Here is a 21,785-nt window from a genome sequence, read left to right as displayed (position 1 = left end):
AGAATTTGGACTAATTACAGGATAAAATAAATGCAGAGGTAGACAATGGTTTTACGTAGTTAACGTCCAATCAATTAACCCTTAATCTCGGTGAGGCAAAGAATACAATGTTTTATTCCCGAAAAAAGGCAACTGAACACTTAGAAGCTGCACATATCATTACGCGGCACAAAACTGGAACAAGTTGGCTCTTACAAATATTTAGACATTTTATTTGAATCAGACATGCACAGGAAAAACACACATTAGACACCTTTTTAGAAGCTCGCATACGCATGATATGTTCTACTTAAAGCTAGCGAATGTTTCGCATATCCCATTATACACATTCCTTACTTTTCCTTCTTTCATAGTCACCTCTTTCACTGCATTGACTTGGGGTGCCACTTTCACAACTTATCTCGAACCTGCTATCCATCGGAAAAAATGTGCATTACGAATTATTTTATTTTCAAGTCACGGTCAGTCCAATAGATCCCTGTATAATTCTGTCCATGTGCTGCCGTTCAATGCGTCAAACGAATTGAAAAAATGCACAAGCTATACACAGAATCTTAGAGACCAATGATCATCTTCCCATAGATCTCTTTAACTCCCATTACGAAATACAAGAGCTGCAACTAATTATAATTTCAACCTTTCTCCATCTCAGAATGTGTACCGGAAAAGGCTCATAGAATTTAACGGAGCATTGATCTAGAGCTCCTTGCCACTACACATAAAGGAAGCCTATAACTTTAGTTCAGCTCTGAAGAAATACTTTTTTGAAAACTATTGTGATGTTTAAATGAAATTGTAACTGGATAAGATTGCATTGCCTATGCTGTGTGCGTCATTAGTAATTTTTTGTATCTGTTAATTTCTTTCCTCCTCTGCTCTGTTAGAATTTCCATTTTACGTCGTCACTGGACCCTTTACTAGCCAATGGCTATGGGTCCAGCAACTGTTTTGCATTTTGAAAGAAATTCTGAAAATAAACAATGAATGAATGAAAGGTCCCAACATGATTCAAACGTCACTAGGACATGTAAGCATATAAAGTAAATAATTGCGCTGAAATGAAAAATGGGTATTAAGTCGGGCATCGAGCCCCTGACTTTTGGCTTGCGAGTCAGACAGGCTACCTCTAAGCCACGCAAGAAAGTTGGTATGGCTTGATATAACGGGTCCTAATATGTGTGTTGTGTGGTATTTCACATAATATAAAGAAGTGTGTCTTTGTCTTCGTGGGCATGAGGAGCCCCTGACGGGACACATTAACGTTATCGCATCCTGCCCTTGAAAGTGGAGAACTTTTTGTACGCATTGTACGTTGCTTCCAGCCGCACATGGCGGGTATAGGCACATGCACCGAATGTTACCAACTAACAACTTCGACCAGACTGGAACTGGCTGACAATGTTTAATTACTGCTGAGATGCTGACTCACGTAAATTCCTTGGTCATCACAAAGCAGAATATTTTCCTTACTTAATGCGCCGTACGCTTTTAATTGGTCAGTCTGTGGTGTGTACCTGACATCTCGAAAAGAACCAGTGGTGAAGACGACTGAAAGTTTGTCTCCGAGGTGTCAATTTTAACTGTTCTGACATGATCAGTTGCTGTATTTCTTCCTTTCTATTATGACATCCGAAGAGACATATTTGTCAAACTGATGGCTGCGAAATTAGCAAAGCACCTAAACCAAGCACCGTCTAAGCTGTCTTACCTCTTTTTCTGCTCGGAAATTTACAGCATGTTCTAACCTTCGATTTCGTCAGCTACGCGTCCGTGGCGCACGCTTAGAGCGCAGGAAAAAATTAAACTCAGAAGTAACTAAATCACTCATACCAGCCCTGTATATTTACAATTCTGCGAGTGCCTGTACAAATCAGGACTGTTTTTTCTGGGTCCCCTGCGGCGTCTCAACTCCCGACCGCGTCGTGGATACGTCTAGATTGCAGCCACCGGTGCCGCGAATAGCACACCCATGCGAGAAATGGTGTAAACAATCTTCAGTGTCCCGCATTAGCTGGCCCTGCTGGGTTTCTGACAGCGCAGAGTGCGCTCTGCCAATGGCTTTACTATTTCTTGCTTTTTTGGCTTCTTTTCCCCCCTTCTCTTGGTAGGAGCTCATTTCCTGTGCCTCCTTCTGAAGGCCGTGTGTTATGATTCCGAACACTGGATCTTCTGCATCTATTCCTTGAATGCAGCCTTGTTGGCTCCCGCCGTGGATGACACCTTTTCCTGCGTCTCAGGCTTTGTTTTCTCTTTTCTTTATTTTTTTGCTTTTCCGGCCCACGTTTGGATTAGATCAACAAAAGCCCTCTTCTCTGTGTGCTCCTCTGTGCTAGAAGATGACCGCACATGAAGCCACTCCCATTGCAACGAAAAAAAATTGGAAAAGAGGACTAGACGGATAATCAGAGCGCAGGAGATGGAGAGTTATTGGCCAGAAATAAGCATCACTTCACGAACAGAACAACAAAATTTAATACTGCGCAAACCAGAAGTCGGTGATAGAGAGAGGAGCCTCTGGGATGCATTTCCCAAAGCAGCGTCGGGAAGTGTTCTCTCTTTTCGGGCCGTGGGCGCGGAGGAGCTCTCCAACGTTCTTCTGCTTGGACTCCCGCTTCCCGGATTCGTCTCCTTCGCACTCCATCTCCTGCTGCCTGTACCGGCGACGTCAAGGATTGGGCGGCGCCCCGTTTTCTCCAATTTCCGATAGATCTTGTCCTATCCCTATTCTCCACCCTCTCGCATTTTTTTTTGCGCTTCTTCCCTGCTTCAAGAAGCCAGACATTGGATACCCAAGCCAAGTGCGTGGCTGCTCTTGGCCATCAGTTCGCTGCTAAGCAAGGATAAAAGGCGAAAGGTCGCTGAAAAGAAAGACTCTTGTGGCTGCATCTTCGCCCTCTCGGTAGTGTTTGCGGTGCCTCTGTGTTTCTGTCTCGCTTCGATCCTCACCTTCCCTCGGCTTGTAGGGTACCTAGAGCACTACCTGGCGCACTTTGCAAGCATACACGATGCATTCTGCAAAAAAAGAAAAAATAATAGAAATGTCTTGAATACGAAACGCCCGTGGCAATACGACGCATTCGTTTCTTTTTATTTGTTTGTTTCTGGCCTTTTTTCCTCGCTTGTGAATTCTATACCGTGATCGAGATATGAGAGGCCCAAATTTCTTTAGTCTAGGGCTGTGGAACTCGCGTTAGACACTTGTCGAAAAACATTCTATGTTAAGTTTTTGGGGCTGCTTAGAGCACACTTGTGCGCGAAATTTGGTATAATGCTTGCATTCGGTGTCGTTACCTCTTTATACTCTCTTTCCTGGAGCTTAAAACAGCTCCAACTGCTCGAGAGTTGCCCCAACGTGTAATGTACAGCAGTGTAATCAAATAGTACGATGCAAGTAACTGAGTTGCATGGTGGTATTCCGTTTGCGCTTCCAGAATGTGCGATATCATATTACAAAATACATTTGGCGTACGCAGGGTGAGTTCCTAATTAGAAGATGGGCTAAAAGTGAGCGCACGACGTAGTATCGCAGCGTATACTGCACGTGAATCTGTTGAACCTCCTTGGATTTCATCCTTCTCCGGTCTTGTTTCTGGGGCCATCCTACGTAAACAGTGAAATTGAAATGCTTGCTTTGCATAAAGTTGATTTCCGAATTAATTGATATTTGTGGCTAACTCGGCCAGAAGCCCAAGGCAATTGTGAATACCGCATAGTGCATGATGATTTCGGCAAGAATATAAAAAACTTCTCGTTGTTTTGGGGGGCATACTATTTGATAGAGACTTGCGCCTGCTCTGATATCACCGGGATAAAGCAGAAGTATGTCTTTGCATGATTTTGGTTGTGTGCACGACTGCGCCAAAATCAGTGCAGAGTGGATGCTAGCGCGAGCTCTCAATTGAGTCATAGATACGTTCCCAAAAATGGTTTGTTGTTGAAGCAGTCGAAGAATGTTTTACTCTGATTTGTGCTGAGACGGTATTTTAAACAGTGATTATGTGCAAACATTGAGCAGTTGCTCAAATCGCAGTAATTCGTGTTTAAAAAAAAAAGCTTTCCTAGTTGCAGTGAAGGGGTTTAATTTAAAGCGCATTTGTCATCTAAAGCCTCTGAGAATTTTCTAGTTATTTCGCGCTTTATAAAAATCGTGTCGTCATTGAATTCATCAGCGCTCTCACCTACTAGGACCTTCGTAAGTAGCTGCTCGTCCGCAACGGTGAGCGCCTCTGTGCTTGTCGATATCGAAAATCAGCTTGATAACAGGTGCCGTATGTGCATATAGATATATAGATGCCGTATGCGTACACCTATATATATCTAAGCCTTACACGGCTTGGTAATATATATATATATATATATATATATATATATATATATATATATATATATATATATATATATATATATATATATATATATATATATATATATATATATATATATATGCAAAGTTAAGAAATGCTTCATTTAGATAGATATTTATTTTCAGTTGACGTTTCGGACAGAACCTGTCCTTTCTCAAGACTGAAGACTGTAACTTCAGTCTTGAGAAAGGACGGGCTCTGTCCGAAACGTCGACTCAAAATAAATCTCTTTCTTAATGAAGCGTTTCTCAACTTTGCATTTTACCTCTAGCAACCAAATACGTTTATCTTTCTATATATATACAAAAAATTTTGAAAACGTAGGACCCTGAGTCACTCCATAACGTTACGAAACTGCTCGGCCATTGAGACATTGAGATCGCTTTTATACCCCGGCTCCTATTGGTTGCTGTCGGCCGGTGGCCTATAGCATTAGGGCTTTTAGATCAATCTTAATTGTAGAGCGGTTTCGTCATACGGCCCCAGTAACGTTTAAAGCATAGAAGATGGTAGCGACGGTTTAGAAATACAGACAACTTAGTAACAATCCTGAAAGCAGTGGTCAGCTACAACCTCTAGAACGGGACGAGGCATAGGATAAAAACTTCTCACGCGTCTAAGTATTTTTGCATGAGGATGGAAGAATGGGCACGGCGTAAACTTTGGGCATCTTGATCTATTCTGTGGTCGAATTTGCAAAATCCTCGAAGGCATCCTCAAGAATCCTTTCGTCTCGCTATCTTCTAGTAGACACCACTATCATTGGACACTAACTACAAGTGAGTTGTCATACACGTACCACATTTATTTAGAAATCAATGCTTAAAGTAATGCTTTTTGATTTCTTCGTCTGTCTTTTTCTTCTAGTAGCCAATTTCAAAGGTCAAGTAGGCGTAAGCTTTGGCGCTGTAGTATTCTTACAGAAGACCACGAGCTTCAAAAGCAAAACAGACGGAGTAGTTATTTATTCTGTCCACTGAATCAAGACCAAAGACTGTTATTGCGTGACCTGCATATATTTAGCCAACATTGCCACTACTGGGACATTCTGTAAGCAAATGCGCTTCCGTCTAGAAAAACTAATTTGCGAACCTTGTTACGAGAGCATAGTCTACAAAATTATTTAACACGCTTCCGTCTTAACTTTTTTTTCCATAAAACCAGAATGCATTTGATAATTCAAAATACAGACTAAATAGTGTCTAATAATGCATTTCTCGTAGCCCGTATATACAAAGTGGCCAAAAAAAATGTAAAATAAATATTCCGTACGGTGAAAATTATAAAGACAAAAAAGGGTCAAAAATTAGCAAAAACCAATCGGAACTTTGGGAAGGCAACTACAGAATACTGGGACAGTTACTAGTACCTTGAAATGTTTAATCAGCTTACCGGCGGCGTGAAAAGTAATCGAGTTAAGTGCACGTCCCTCGACCACCGAAAAAGAGTGAGCTAATTCAAGAGCTTCAAAGCGTGCCGCAGACCACTTTACAGGAACTCAACCAAAGTGAAGAAAAAAAAGTGAAACTGCTCCGAAGAAAAACCAAGTACACGAACGTGACTCATAATCAAAACTACAGCGTAACGGCAAGAAAAAGTTTCGATCGAAAACCATTACACTCCACCCCCTCACACACACTTCCCATTCTTTTGTGCGCTTCAAAAAAATAGATATATAAGCACTGAGGTATGTCACGGCTTCAAACTTTATTAACCCTTTGAAACTTTAGCTGCGTCATATTTGTGGACACGACTGCCAGACATTCGTATGCATGGTGAAACTGCCTACCAACTGATAATGCGCTGAAAAGGAAAAATTTGGCAATACAACCTTTTCATGCCAAGATACAAAATGTATGCCAGAAATCGCTCATAAAAATAACACTTTTGCGTTTTCAGGTAGCTCTGGTACAGCTCAGCGATCGCGCTTGTCTGTTTTATTTGTTTTGCGCGCATGAGTGCCTTAAAGTGCCTAAAATGTAGTGAATTGTTTACTTCACAAATTCTTACGACATAAATTACTTATAAGTGATTTCGGGGCGTCTTTTTAGTTTCAAACTCGATATGTGAGGGCCCTACAGAATATCCGGAATCAATCACGTGGGAGGGGAGATTTTTTTTTTTTTTTTTTGCTGGCTTGGCATGCTCAAAAAAAGTTAGAAATATGAAAGCCTAAAGTTCTGGGCTTTCAAACACGCGAAGAAATATTGACGATAGAAGATGCATCCGGCTCTATAGGCAAGTCCAGAGGCAGTAGACGCAACTGACGCGTTCGTATTCAGCGTCTTCGTGGCGGATATAGTTCGTCGAGCTCAAATTCCTGCAAGCAAGCAATAGCGCATTTAACCAGAGGATTCAATCTGACGAGGAACACGAAGTACAGTGGTCGGCTAAGTGAGAAAAGTGGTACCCGCCCTATATTTCTGCCTGCCTAGGACAGTGAAACTCAAATGCAGCACAGATAAAAACGAATAGTGTCCATCACGGTTTTACATTCTTCGTTTATGTTCTGCCTTGCTGCCACCTAACACCATCAAAAGGTCTCTGTAAGTCCCCTGAAACTGCACTCGCCACCTCCATGGTTAGGGCGCTCGACTACTGATCCGGAGTTCCCGAGTTCGAACCCGACCGCGGCGGCTGCGTTTTTATGGAGGAAAAACGCTAAGGCGCCCGTGTGCTGTGCGATGTCAGTGCACGTTAAAGATCCCCAGGTGGTCGAAATTATTCCGGAGCCCTCCACTACGGCACCTATTCCTTTCTTCTTTCACTCCCTCTTTTATTCCTTCCCTTACGGCGCGGTTCAGGTGTCCAACAATATATGAGACAGATACTGCGCCATTTCCTTTCCCCAAAAAACCAATTATTAATATTATTATTACTCCATGACCCAAGACTTGGACGCATCTTCAGGAATAATACAAAAAAAATAATAAAATCTCGCCACTTTTCTTTAAGCGCAGCGAATTCTCCTGTTTTTATCGGATACAGCGCCCAATCCCACGGCAGCCTCGTCACTCAGCTACGCTTTTTGGAATGCATTTACGCAGAACTATGTCCCCTTATCTATTCCAGGGCGACACGGGTATCGTACCTGTTCGACGGCATCAGCCTATGCGGGGCGCTGTTATTATGCGCAGTTCTCCAAAGGCCGTTCCTAAGGCTTCGTTCACAAGCGGCGGGCAGCGGATCTGAAGCTTTCCCTTTTAAGTGGCAGGAGTGCTTGCGTTTGCATAGCAGTCGACCAAGGCGTTTTCATGTGCCACCGTCGCGAGGATGAAGCTTTAGAACTAGACGAGGCCACAAACGCATGCCTAAAATGCATGCACCTAGACCGGCCTCTTAAAAATAAAGGTCCGAAGGATGAAGTCGTATCGGGAGAGCCTTTTTAAAAACAGCACACATGTGGTCCTTCGAGCTTTTCGGAAATAAAAAACTATCGCCGTTCAAAGGTGCTAAGTTCATATATACGCACGCTTTATTTATTTATTTTTTGGATGTGTGTTAGACTGTTTAGTAAATCATGATGCTAACGTAGTGATGCTTAACTACCGTGTCGTCTGCTGCAGAAGCTCATGAATTTTTGATATTTTATTGACAGAAAAAAACTCTTTTAGAAAGCTAGTGTTAAGAAGACCATGTGCTTACGGCCGTAGCTTAGGACGCTTTGAACTTATCATTCGCAGCTGACCTGTCATGCTCAGCAACAACGGTGAAAAAAAAATTCGTTTTATAAAATAATAATCCTACTTTTACAGCCGACCAGATGACGTTCAATTATGCACGGCAAAGAACTCATAATATAAAAAATATAATTTAATCGAAACAGCAGTGCTTTTGAAAGAGAAACTGCGTTCGCAGACTACTGAATAAGAATCCATTTTTAATAACAACGATAACAGGCCCAGGCTAATTTTTGACCAGAACATCTACTGGCTACGCTCTAAAGCTGGTGTCTGTTCAAAACGTCTTACGAAAGAGGGGTAAGATATCAACTCGACTGGACACAGATCTTATATTCATAGATTTCAGCTGTCCTCTTCCGTTTACTGTGGTCGTGGCACTAAAAAATAAATAAAAATAAATTGGCCGTCTAACACGCATACTGTGTTTCATCATCAGCGTATGTTTTTTTTTTAATCAAGTTAAGTTGAGATTTATGAGGCCTGGATGAATGATGGTGTTCTCTTTGAGAACATAATTCCGCCACTTGTCATCCTTGTGCTTTGCGGACTCCGAAGTTTTTCTCCGAAAGTTTATATTTTCGCGAGTACTTTACTGCCATCGAAGAAAACAAGTCACAGTGAAATTTCAATACCAGCGCTGATCTTTATAAAAAATTTTGCTGATAAGATAGACGTAGAACTGAACAAAAACCACCAGTATAAGCCAGGAGTCTTGAAAGGTAGCGTTGCTATGGGACAATAAGTATACCCATCTTACAGATTAACAGCGCCAAGACGGCAGAAAAGAAGAGGAAGACACAACTGCGCTGACTGTCAACTAAATTTTATTCGAGGACCAGCATGATTTTATACCATCTGGCGACCAGAAAGGAAACAAAAACACAAGAACAAAACCAAAGACAAGCGCGAAAGGTAGAAGCGCCGGCGGTTAGCTGGTACGTGTAAAATTTCACACTCTAGGTGTTTGATTTCTTTTTGGGATAGTGCCACTGATGGCGCACTTATGCAGCCACTTTGCAATCTTACAATCATAAGAGCCTCTAGTATTTCTTTTGCTAGTGTGTCTCGGTGTTTTTCCATGACACTTCGTTTTGTTTACATCGATTCACAATTAGCTTCGCTGTCATCTTCTGCGTTGTAGTCCCTGCAGTGCTTGGCTACGTGGCCTGAAGTAGCTAGCTACACGTGCGACATTTTCACTGTGCTCTTTTAACCTTTTACTGAGACAGTAGCCAATCTGTCCAATGTAGTTTTTTCCCACAAGACATGGGCAGAGAATCCATTACACCTTCTTGGCACAGGAGAAAACTATCTCCGTGTCTAAATGAACACCCGCGCGGTTCGTAATTCCTGCAGTGGACTTTTTTGCACATGTTGGAAAGTTTTCTCGACGCTGAAAAAACAACACCGACACCTGCCCTGCTTCTAATCTTTCTGAGGTTGTGCGAAACCTGATAGAGGTAAGGCAAAACAACAACCTTTCTTTTTTATTTTTGCAAACCCGGGTCGGTAGTGTTCCGAAGTTTCATGCTTTTCTGCTTTTTGCTGCTTTGCTGCCACTGAGATTAGGACTTCAGACAGGTAACCAGCCTTCGTAAGGCGATCGACTTGTTTCCCAAAGCTTTCTTCCATACTGTGCTCACAACACTTTTTTAAACTTTATTATAAACTGAATGAACAATGCCTCTTTTCACAAGTTTAGAATGAGCTGATGCGTACGATGGGGTAGGTTTTTGAGCTCGAGGCTCGCAAGACCAACACACATGGGATGGACTAAAGTGCAGGGCCAGATCTAAGGGCTCGCGTCTCCTAAAAGTTTTCTTTTATATGTCACGAAAGCTTTGCGATGTCAGCCTTTAATATTATTGGTGTTAACCTCATACCCACTGTGCAAGAAAACTGGTTTTGAGAAAGGAAAGGCTCAGTCACTGTCTCACTCCAGGTTCGCACTTCAGCCGCGCTGTAAGGAAGGATTGAAGGAGCGAGTGATAGAAAGAAAAGGAAGATGATGGTGAAAAGGGTTAGTGAAGCAAAAAGGAGAGAGAGAAATAGGGGGAAGGTTGTCGGGTTGAAAATTGAAAATTGGTTTTTGGGGACCAGTTCAGGATTCTGTTGACAAAGACTGCCGTCCGTGCTCTTTAGACGAAAGCTGGTTGATTCTCGAGGTACGAGCCGGGCAGCTGCCTGCCATCCGTCCCACGTGGGCTTTTCTATTAAATCTATAGTACTTTCCTCCTGGCATGCCCATATCATATGATACAGATATGCGTATTGGCCACTCCAAAGTGCACTTGCCCCAATTATTACGGAGTCACCGCATCCAGTGCTTACTCACCGGAGCAAGCCGGTCACGCCGACGCCACCAGAACGTGCTCGCCCAGGTTGGCAGGTCGACCTTGACGCCAAGGTGCACTCCAAAGCTGGCGCCAACCGAAACCGAAACTGCCGCTACAAATATTTGGAGGGGGACACTTAAGCTCCGCCTGAAGCGTACGACGCGATGGCGTTAATGGGTTAATGCCCATATATGCGGAATTTGCTCATTGTCTACTTTATATTCATAGATCCCTGATAGTCTTCATACCGCTCCTGACACAGGGATGCAGAGGTTAAGCAATGTGCCACCGCCCTGGGATGGCACGTGCTGCCACCGGCGGGGCTTGTGAAACACAGGTTGCTCTTCCCGGGCAACCTCTCGTGACGGATCATTAACTTAGCTTCCACCTGCAGCGGTGGTCAGTTCAGTTTGACGAAATTCATCGTGAACTTTACACTGCGATAGACGTGCTAGGAATCCTCCTTGCCTATAGAAATTTGTGCTTATTTTCATGAACTCGAATATTCAAGCTGAAGGTGACTGTGCTCTGTAATTCGGCAATGGAAAGAAAATACAATCCCGCGATCTCCTGTGCCATGCTGGCTATCTGAAATATCGGGGACATTTTGTTCACGTCTGCCAAACCGCCTCAATATGAGAGCCGTGCGCTCATTAGGCTGGAGAAAACCAGCGTACGGTGAGGAAATTCTTGCTTCCTGCCCACGCCCGTAATTCAACCGCCTTTTTTTCTGTTTTATTAATGGCCCAAAGCACGAGGATATTCTTCAGAGATTCAGCGCAAGCTAAATTCCTGCGCAGAGCGTCGATCTGAGACAAATGCCAAAGCTCATCACTGCTTCCGCTAGCATTCCACCCCGTTGGCCTTCTCACCCCTGCAGAGGCTGGCGCGTGATTTTCGAAGCGCACTGAGTGGGAGGGAGAGCGCCGCTCACAGGCCCGCCCCACCTTTCCTGCCGCGCTGATACATCGCCGGTGTTCGCAGAGCGCTTCTCTTTCCAGGTCCCCGGTCCTCACGCCGCTTCGGCGGCGGCGTTCCTCCACCCGGAGCCATCGCTCAGCGTCGCCTAATTTGCCAGGTGCTGGCTGCGCTGCGCAAGCCTTCGCACGAATTCATTGTTCCGGACACGAACGGTTGGCTTGAAAAATGCCCCACATTCGGATCCGCGGCGCGAGGGTGAGGGTGCGCGGGCGGGCACTCTTGAGTTCCTTCTTGTTCCGATCCTAATTCTCCTCCTCATCCTCTTCCTAATGACGTCGCCACGATAGAGGCACGTAAACACATGAACGCCGCTCGCTGGAAGAGAGAGACAAAAGACGGCAGCCGCAGCGACTTCCGCCTGAATATTTGATTCGCCCGGATTAACCCACACACGCCCTCGCGGACCCAGGTCGCGAGAGGCTGTGCTCGAGCCTCCCTCCACCACAGCCGCCTCCCCGCGAGAATCTCTCTGTGCGTCCCCCGGTGTGCGGCTTTTTCTCGCTCGAGTGTCTCCTAAAGGGAGCCCTTTGTTTCGCCGCTGCCTCGGGCCGCGCTCTGTCGTGCTCTGTCGCTGTGAAGAACAGGCACGTTTTTCAGCGTGGACGTACGCCCGGCGCGCACGCTAACCCCGCCACCGGCAGCGGTGGTGGCCTGCCTTGCTAGCGTTAACCCCCTCTTCCCCACAGCCCGCTTCCTCTCTCACCTTCCTGTGCGAGACGCAGAAAAAAAAAATAAACTTAATGATTCCCCGTAGCAAAGGACCTGCCGCCATACTCAAGGCGGTTTTGTTGTCCCGACAGAGCTTCTCGCACTAGCAGCGGCTCGGTTTGCAGCGTTTCTGAAGCGAACAGCGAGTAAGACGCTTAAAGCCCGGTTTTCTCCTCTTGGCATTGTACTCATTGGCATTGACGAAACATAAAAGAAGCCAAGATATGTCTCCAAGCCGTAAAGGGTAACCACCTCTGCTTCTCCCTTCGCGAATGTCTACTCGGCAGATTTTTTTACCCGAGCTGAGAAAAAATAATGTTGCCTAAGGTACTTCTAAGACCCGTAGCATTCTAAGAGAGTAAAGAGTCCAAGTAATGTAGAGGAGGAGGCTTTTTTGCTACATCCTGTAGAAAAAAATTGCTTTGCAGATGAAAAAAGAAATATGCTGTTTCCGTTCGCGTTCATGCATGCGATGGAGGATATAGGCTTGCTAGTTTCAGCTATCAACAAGGTGGCCAGCGTTTCTTCTGCTTGTATGATGCTGGTAAAAAGAATAAAATAAAATTGTATCCGGGTGCCTTGCCCTGGAGCGATATAGTTAGGTTACTATATCGCCTTGTGCTTCCATCTCACGCATTGCCAGACTTCACCGTTGAATCCGGCGCAAAGCGAGAGTTCGGCTTGAGGAGGATTTGTTTTTACGTTTTGCTGTCTTTAGAGCACCTCTTTATCCAGTTTGTGCTATGCACAGGCAGACGTTGCAGTGTGCAAAAACTACTAGATCTCGAAGACGTGACCCAGGATGTCGTTGTTCTGCATAACTTTTATTTGCAATCCTGCCTTGCTCTTTTTTTCTTTTCATTGCTCGCTCTTTTCCTCTCTGACGATTTATTTCGCCTTCATGATTCTGGTTACCAAATTTCAATAAACGCTTGTCGTGACCAATTTACACACTGGTATTAGCAGGCATAAAAACCTACATTGAAACCCGCGGTGGGCAAAACTGCTTAGTCCACAATATAGGGCGTGAGTGTTCTTTTTAATTTTCCTTTCTTTGCCAGATGACCGCACAAGCCGAAGCCAATCTGCGCGCACTCAAATTTTCCACACCATCAATGCCTCTGATACGCCAGTCTCCTTGAAACTCTAAAACAAGAGAAGATGGCGCATCATGACACTTGTCTCGATAACCATTTTGGTGTTTGAACGGCACTGATGAGCTCGCAGCTCCGCGGCAGCATTTTGCGTGCGCTGCTCATAAATCTGCCCCGCTCTCGTTTGTCGGCTTTTACCGGATGAAAGCAGGCGTTAAGCCGACTGCAGCCGGGTGAAATCCGTTTCCAGGGCTACTACGGGAATGCGGAGAGTTGCGCCGATAAGGTGGCGAAATTGGGCGCGCCGTGTATCGTGTCCTGGGTGCGTCGGGAGCGTGGGGAGGCAGCGGAGAGGGAAGAGTTGTGCTGATCCGGACTCCCGTAATCGGTTTCGCCCGAGAAAAGACGGAAGGAAAAGAGGCGTGGTAGCACCGGCACCTGCTCGCTGTACGCTATCAGCGAGCCCCATTTCCCGGCAGCGGCGATAAGCGCCAAATCGTTCTCTCCCCGTGTCAGGACGTAGATGCGCTGATCGGAGACGCCGAAGCATTCGTTGACCCGCCCTCTGGTTCCCGTGATATTCGACGGTATATAGGTGATGCTGTTAGGTGCTCGGCTACAACCAGCACCGAGGGGTCTTCCAGCGAATTTTTCGTTTGTGCCGCCATTAAACTGCTACCACGCTGCTCAGTAGAAGCACGGTAAGCTGCTTTTACCGTCTAAGAGCACACATAGGCTATGAGGGACGCCGTAGTGGAGGCTTCCGCATTAATTTAGACCCCTTCGTACTACTTGAAGTGCCATGATACACCACAAAATGCAGAATGTTTTTTTTTGCATTTAGCCTCAATTTAAATGTAGTCCTCATAAATGGAATTCAGTCCTGCATTCATGGTCTCGGCAACCGAATGCAGTAGCAACTCAGCCAAAGCGATGTGTCTTTGCTGCTTATTATTATCGAATATTCTTTCCATGAGAACTGAATGGCGCTGAAACTCAGTCAGATGGTTGTTGTAGTCGGATAGAAGTGAACGATAAAGCGGCAAATGCTCCTGATAGGAGGCCCTCCAGCCTTTGACATCGACCGATTTTCTTGCCGTCGTGGTTAACCCGATGTTAATCCCCTTTCATACTATCGTGACAGGGATTAACGAAGACTTCGTGAAAATAGCCCGACGCCATAAGTGAGATGCCCTCCTATGAGGGCTTTTTACTGCTTCATTTTTGAGTTGTATCTGACTATACTAAAAATTGTGCAGACACCAATCAGCCTATTTGAACGGACAGACACTGTTACAGTGACAGCTCTTTATGAGCAGCACCGGCAAATAAATTTTACCGGTAAAGTAAACTTTTGAATTTTATATTGTAACGGCCACTAATCATGGCCTAAAAGAAACCGTAACGTTGACAAGAGAAATCATTTTCTGAGAAATTGCGTATATTCTCATCACGTACTCCGAACATCAAACTTTTCACACGATTAGTTTTTCAGCCACCGCCAATTGCAGTCGCTGTATGCGTGCACCACCACGTAGTATAACTGATAGGGCTGACCCCTAATGAATGGACGAGGGATGATTTTTTACCGCTCTTCAGTCTGCAACGCAGAATAATATATTAACTCGGGACCGTTCTTGCGCCCCGACCTCATTGAAAAGCGGTCGCCGCTGGCTTCAGCCTAGCTGACACTGGTCGATCACTTTTGTACTCGCTCACCGCCTGCACTGGGCATTTCTTTAGACACGAGAGTGATGCAACAAAGAGCGCATTGATTGGGTCAGAGCCTGTTAAGCTACATGTGGTTACCATGTCTGTGGAGTTTCTTCATGCCGAGGAAATATTCAGTGGGAACGCTAGCGTGATGTCAACATTCCCTGGGTCGCACTCGCGAAATTCTGTGTGCGTGCGTGCGTGTGTGTGTGTGTGTGAGAGAGAGAGATAACAGCGGTCACCGAGGTCTCGTGACCAGTTTTTGTTTTCAATAAAATTTTTATACGTAATGGGCAAATCTGTAGACACACGGAAATCGTGTTTTTTTTTTTCTTTCGCACACTTGCCATAAAGGAATAATTTGGGTGTCGCTCTACACTAAAGTAAAACATTCAGGTGTTTTCATGCATGCAGGAACAGGAGAAAGCTCCTGCTCGTATTGTTTTCGGTCAGCCACTTGTAGAAATCCTCCTGCCTTGTCGCCGTTAGTCTCACTTCCATTAAAATGCGTGTCTTTGAAGCCCTTGTCCCTGCACAATTAAGTCCACAACAAGTGGCGAACATCCACCTCTCTGCAGCCGGTGTGGAACACCTCGGGCAGGGAGTGTGTCCTGCGTACGTCTTCAGAGCTCCATCGGCGCGTGACCGACGGGGTAAGGGCCGGCCCAGCCCTGATATCCTTCTAATGGATACCTCCTCCAATCTCATTAGATTATGCGGGAGGGGGAAAGTGCACGGGGGAATGTAATAATAATAATAATAATAATAATAATAATAATAATAATAATAATAATAATAATAATAATAATAATAATAATAATAATAATAATAATAATAATAATAATAATAATAATAATAATAATAATAATAATTGGTTTTGGGGGAAAGGAAATGGCGCAGTATCTGTCTCGTATATCGTCGGACACCAGAACCGCGCCGTAAGGGAAGGGATAAAGGAGGGAGTGAAAAAATAAAGGAAGAAATAGGTGCTGTAGTGTTGGGCTCCGGAATAATTTTGACCACCTGGGGATCTCTAACGTGCACTGACATCGTACAGCACACGGGCGCCTTAGCGTTTTTCCTCCATAAAAACGCAGCGGCCACGGTCGGGTTCGAACCCGGGAACTCCGGATCAGCAGCCGAGCGCCCTAACGACTTAGCCACCGCGGCGGGTGGGGGAATGAGGGCACGCGTCCTTTTCTTTAAAGGGGGTGCTAAGATGGGGAGAGCGGAGTGCGCGTCAAAAGGGAGCCTGGTGGGGGGTGCATTAGTGTTTGGAAGATTGCGAGTTAGTCTTTCTACTTTTCTATGCTCAGCGTTTTCGTCGTCGTCTTCTGTCCGTGTGTCTGAATGCGTATCTTTTTTTCCTATTGAGTGCATGGATCTCCTGATTGATACAGAGTGTCTTTGTCACTCTTTTCTGTTGTTTTATGACGGCTAAGGAATCTGTATAGGTATGGGCTTCTTTTATTGACTTTTATATATGGCCTCGATAGTTTTGCAAGAAATGCTGTAGTTGTTTTAGAAGAAAACTCGTAATTCAACGACGTGGAAAACGCCGCTATTGCGATTAATGCAAAGCCGTTAGTTTGGATCCCCACAGAAAATAAAATAAATTTTGTGGAACTTTATTATTTTTTCAGTAGCCGTATGCAAACTTTTCTGTTGGAAGCAATCCAAGATATTTTTTCGCTCCTAAGATTTCGCAGCAAAAATATCGCAAACATTGTTTTAGGTAAATAATGGGACAAGAAGCAGTAAGAATATGCGGCTGAAATTTTTTTCACAGTATTAACCGGTTCTTTTTACTGTCGTGGGACAATATTTGTACCTTTATAACGGGCAAATAATTTTTAATTAGGCATTTAAATGATCTAGAATTAAAAATTTGAAAAATTCAAACGAAGGTAGACATTAATGGATATTTAAAGAAAAACATCCAATTTCCGTGTAAATTTTTCGCGAAGACCTCTGTTAGCTGATAATTCTAAATCATGAAAAAAATGTTGCGCTATGTTGTTTTGAAATATAATTCAAAGGCCTAAGACAGGCCATATTTCGTTGAGTTACCAACAAGTTACAAGTCGAAATTTTCAAACCCGCATTTAAAAGGTGTGGAGAGTGCTCATGCAAGACATTGAGACCAGCGAATTCTTAAGCATGATGCTTTTTGAGTCCATGTAATTGATGTGAGGCAAAAAAAAAATAGAGCTACTATTGGCAGTCCGTCTACCTGGGCCAGTCGATATGAGTGAGACTTACATAGAAAAACGCCAAGGTCGGACTGAACGATTCCCTGGCAGCACAGGTAATCGGCCTAATATTGCAAACGGATGGTTTCACTTTGGTCCTTTGTAGCACCAGCGTCGCCAATACGTTTCCAATATTGGGCCGATTACATGTGTTGCTTGGGTTATCATCGGACCTGGTTCTCTGCACTAGGAAACGAAAAGAGGAGAAGAAAGCGAACAGTGAAGGGCAAAGACGCAGACATAAGAGAGACTTGAATATGCGTTCAAAGAAAGAATCGCCGCTAGGTACAAAGCGCATCCTGTAAGGTTGATTGGTTTGGTTTATGGGGGTATTAACGTCGCAAAGCGACTCAGGCTATGAGAGACGCCGTAGTGAAGGGCTCCGGGAACTTCGACCACCTGGGGTTCTTTAACGTGCACTGGCATCACACAATACACGGGATTCTAGAATTTCGCCTCCATCGAAATTCGACCGCCGCGGTCGGGATCGAACCCGCGTCTTTCGGGCCAGCAGCCGAGCGCCATAACCACTCAGCCACCGCGGTGGCTCCCCCTATTAAGTTTAATATCCCTGTTCCACGCTAAAGGTATTCCACATTTTTCTCGATTCTCATTTCCATGAAAACGTATGCTGTTCTCTCTATCCGCCACGAGGAACTGCGAGGAGCTACCAGGAACAGCGAGGAATTACGAGGAACTGCGAACTACCAGGAATAGCGAGGAGTTACGCGGAGAAGTGAAGAACTGCCAGGAGCTACCAGGAACAGCGAGGAACTACGAGGAGCAGCGAGGAACTACGAGAAACTGAGGAATTAGGAGGAGCAGTGAGGGAATGCGAGGAACAGCGAGGAATTACGAGCAGCAGTGAAGAAGTGCGAGGAACTACCAGGAATAGCGAGGAACTGCGAGGAACTACGAGAAACAGCGATGAATTACGAGGAGCAGCGAGGAAATGCCAGGAACTACCAGGAACAGTGAGGAATTGCGAGGAGCAGGGAGGAATTATCAGGAATAGCGAGGAATTACGATCAGCAGCGAAGAAGTGCGAGGAACTACCAGGAACAGCGAGGAACTGCGAGGAACTACTAGAGACAGCGATGAGTTACCAGTAGCAGCGAGAAAATGCGAGGAACTACCGATAATAGCGAGTAATTACGTGGAATTACAAGGAACTGCGAGGAATTACTAGGAACAGTCAGGAATTATGAGGAGCAGCGAGGAACTGCGAGGAACTATCAGGGACAGCGATGAATCACAAGGGGCAACGAGGAACTGCGAGGAAATATCAGGAACAGCGATGAATTACGAGGAGCAGAGAGGAACTGCGAGGAACTACCAGGAACAGCGAGGAATTCCGAGGACCAGCGAGGAACTGCGAGGAACTATCAGGAACAGCGAGGGGCTGCGAGGAACTACGAAAAACCGCGAGCAACTGGAATCAATGGCGGGAACTCGAGAAACTACGAGGAGCAGCGAGGAACTACTACTGTAGAATGCAAGTGCAGGAGTCTTTTTTTCGATGTTGTTTTCTTTTTATGAGCACTGTGTCTGCAAAATACTTTCTGCGAACTTAGAGTCGCCTGAGGCAACCGGTACACCAACGCCATTTGGTCTGTTCTTGGAGTCAGTGCAGCTTTTGTGTAGGGCTTCTTGTCACGCGCGCAGAACTACAAAAGCATGCTCCCATTCCGTCTTCCTCACATTTGGATGTAAAACAAAGAGCTGCAGCTAACCTATATACTCAGTGCAGAATAAGCATGATCCTCTGAAAGACAAATGTCCCTCCTATAATGAAGCAGAATGCAGTACTAACGCATTCCGCGTGCTGTGGATTCTTGACGTGCCGATCTTATTTTCTCATATCTTCTATGGCGACAGTGCAGAACGGATGCTCATTCGGACACGTCTCGAGATATCATTACACGTACACGCGAAGCCTTCCGACAGGGAGGTTTCTGCCACTCACGCAGACACGGTACTCGCAAGATTTCTAACGTGTCTACCATCGTCGCGAATAAATTACGCTGGACGAACACCGCTGGTAGCCGTCGGCGTAAGCAGCCATGTAGTATTTTTTCCATCGTGTCAAAAACGGGCCCTACCTCGCTGCCTCTTTCGCCTAGAGACGCAGTGACACCTTGAGACGCAGAGCCGGGATAGCGAGACCTGAGGGCCGCGCAAGCTCCAGAATAAAACCGACAGGGCCGTCATCCAGCCAAGTATGGCCCAACAGCCGAACCTTTGCCTAGCCCAGGATGGCCGTCTGAGCGATGATATCCCCAGGAGAATCTATTCCGGGCCATAGAGTGCCGAGAAAGGTTAAGGAGAAAACGGTGCGAGGAAGGGCAGAAAAGACGGCGGCGTCCCGTATGACTCCTTCCATCCCGTCACGGGGTTGGGGGGAGGGGGGGGGGGGGGGTGCTTAGCGAGGCAGCCATTAGCTGCAAAGCGACGCTGCAGCAGTCAGTGTTTTAGGCCCGCGAGTCGCCTTTCATCTTCTTAGGTCGTAGCGCCACCCCCTGTTTCTCCTGTTCTGACCCCCCACATTCGGCTGCTGCTTTATGGAAGTCTCCTACAGCCCTCCAGCCGGCCTTACAGCTAGGCATGTTGATGCACACGTGCGCGCGCGAAAAGACAGATAAAATGCGATATAGAGGTCTTCGCCTTGGCTCGTTCATCCAGCGCTCTCATGATGCTCCTCTTTGCCTGAGCTGCTTCCTGCCTTGAAATCCTCTGAGCGCCAGAGAGCCCGGCTACTTTCTGCTTAGTTTTTCTTTTTCCTTTCTCTCTACCTCGGCCGATGCCTGGGCGCTTTGCTCAGAGTGCGACGAGGATTTCGGGCATCGATTTTGGAATCATCGTTCACGATAAGCCCCGGGCACTTAGCGTTTGTTTTGAGATAATATTTGCGCATTCCTTACGCGTAGGCGAAAGTCTTTTGTGCTCTTCCCTCCAGCTGAGCTGCCGCCTTCTGCTCTCGTCGTGCGGGGTTCACTGTCGTGGAGGAAACGGTAGCTCGGGGGACTTAACGGCGGAGGCAGTCACGATAAACTGGGAACGGTGAAAAACGGGATTACATGCTGAACTAGCCTTAAAGCTTGGCAGTATTCCGTGCCGAGCGCGCTCTTTATATTGTTTTTGTTACCTTATTATTTTTTGCTACGTATGCCAGGCTCTTCATTCACGTATTCTTGCTCGAAAGGCTGTTCATTGCTGAAGGAGTGGAGGAGTCGTCATCACGTTACACACAGACCGCCGCGGTGGCTGAGTGGTTATGGTGCTCGGCTGCTGGCTCGAAAAACGTGGGTTCGATCCCGGCCGCGGTGGTCGAATTTCGATGGAGGCGAAATTCTAGAGGCCCGTGTGTTGTTCGATGTCAGTGCACGTTAAAGAACCCCAGGTGGTCGAAATTTTCGGAGCCCTTCACTACGGCGTCTCTCATAGCCTGAGCCGCTTTGGGACGTTAAACCCCCATAAACTATCACGTTACACACGTGTACGTGCAGTGCCGAATCCCGAATTTCGGTTCCACTGGAAAAAGATGGAAAAGGAATATTTCATGCTTTTGTTTTTGTCTTTTCTTTTAATATGAGGCATCCTAATTGTGAGTGCTCTACAATTTGGAGAAAAAGCTGAAAAATTATTGTATAGTTTAAGTATCGAGACCCTCTAAGAACCCCTGAAACTTCCTAGGCAGTTGTAGCTCAGTGTTTACGAGATCCGCACCGCTTTTACGCTAAGCGAGCGCTCAAATGCGCATGCGCAAAACGTTCTGCTGCGGACGGCTGAGTGGAGCGGCGCCATTGCCTTGCCGATCGCATGGTGAAACGGTCGAGAGTTTTTCCGCTCTTTGTGGTTTCAAGGCTGCTGCCGCAGGTACATCCTGCATGGCGGCAAGCGTAGGAGGAAATTATACGGTCGGCTCTCCTGTTTAAGAGTCGTGAATTTGCACTTACAAAAAAAACTGTCGAGGTCGCCAAGTCAGAGCATCAACTTCTCACGGAAAGTTCTGCGAAACGCGGCCCGGTCGCCTCGACAAAACATAAAAAAAGAATGTGTTCTTGCTACATTCACTGATCGACAGGACGGGCGTAGATATGGATTGCACAAATAAGACTGGCGTTAAACTCGAACTGTTAGCTGAGCGAATCCATGCCTGCAAAGAGAACTCTGCGGCGGCGACAGTAGCCTAGCAAGTGTGACGGCGGTCGTCGACGGTCACAATCACCGTGTATCTCTGTCGCGAGAAATTTAAAAGCTATGACGAACATTCCACATGAGGCGCCTGTAACACAGACAATAGTCTCGAGCATTGTAGACACATTCAGGTTAGGCTACAACCGTTCCTGATAGTTTTGTCGCCTTTAGCTAAGCAAAAAAAAAAAGTTAGGTCTTGACCAATTAACATGCAAAAAAACAAACAATAACTTCGCGGCAAAGCACGCCGTAATGAACGTTTAAAAATAAACAACCGTTACAGCCTGGAAAATAATTCGTACTTACACTTTAAAACTGCGAATTTTCATTCACCTTTTTTTGAAAACATAGAGGAAAAAGGCACGGACGGCACAGATGCGGACGGGTCAGACGCTACTATTGTACCAAATTTCTCCTACATTGGGCTCTTTTCTATCCTCACCTGCCACGGTTCATT

At 45.7% G+C, this 21,785-nt stretch overlaps 1 protein-coding gene across 21 annotated transcripts in view; it reads left to right on the top strand.

The window, feature by feature from the left end:
- The window catches only part of LOC144136224 (protein turtle homolog B-like), an 873,939-nt gene that overhangs the window by 498,895 nt on the left and 353,259 nt on the right, over window positions 1-21,785 (top strand). The gene's annotated exons all lie outside the window — the stretch shown is intronic.

The sequence above is a fragment of the Amblyomma americanum genome, chromosome 6, assembly GCF_052857255.1.
Source record: "Amblyomma americanum isolate KBUSLIRL-KWMA chromosome 6, ASM5285725v1, whole genome shotgun sequence".
Taxonomy (NCBI): domain Eukaryota; kingdom Metazoa; phylum Arthropoda; class Arachnida; order Ixodida; family Ixodidae; genus Amblyomma; species Amblyomma americanum.
Note: the sequence above shows the minus strand (reverse complement) of the source record. Positions and strands in the feature narration are given on the sequence as shown.